General features: G+C 67.1%; 1 protein-coding gene across 7 annotated transcripts in view; it reads right to left on the bottom strand.

Annotated features, from left to right (window-relative positions):
- Window positions 1-316, bottom strand: part of CEPT1 (choline/ethanolamine phosphotransferase 1) — a 50,511-nt gene that overhangs the window by 49,330 nt on the left and 865 nt on the right. The window contains exon 1 of one of the 7 annotated variants that reach the window (XM_027772300.1): window positions 265-285. The exons of 4 other annotated variants lie outside the window; for them this stretch is intronic. The gene's annotated coding sequence lies outside the window, so the exon portion shown is untranslated. Of the gene's footprint in view, window positions 1-17; window positions 36-264; window positions 286-316 lie in introns of those variants that run through there. 2 more of the 7 variants (XM_027772298.1, XM_027772299.1) reach the window with 2 other exon arrangements.

Genomic DNA, 316 nt, shown 5'->3' with positions numbered 1-316 from the left:
GCCGCGGTTCTCCGCACCCCGATCCTCAGTCCCCACGCAACAGTCCTCCCGCTCCCGCGCCGGCGCTCCACCACCTCAGTGGCCTCCCGGGGCCAGAGGGACAGACGCCCCTCTCCCTCCCACAACCCCGCGCGCGAGGCCATCCTCCGCGAGGGAGGAAGACCGCATCAGCCTCGCGCGAGTCCATACACACAGCTCTATCGTCATGCTCCACCCCAGAGCATCCAGCCCTGTCTCCACTCCTATGTGAAGAAGTGCGCCTACCGCGTCCATCACACCCCGGCCGTTTTACCAAAACCGAGCCCCGCAGCCTTAC

This window comes from Tupaia chinensis, unplaced genomic scaffold, assembly GCF_000334495.1.
Source record: "Tupaia chinensis unplaced genomic scaffold, TupChi_1.0 Scaffold000270_2, whole genome shotgun sequence".
Taxonomy (NCBI): domain Eukaryota; kingdom Metazoa; phylum Chordata; class Mammalia; order Scandentia; family Tupaiidae; genus Tupaia; species Tupaia belangeri.
Note: the sequence above shows the minus strand (reverse complement) of the source record. Positions and strands in the feature narration are given on the sequence as shown.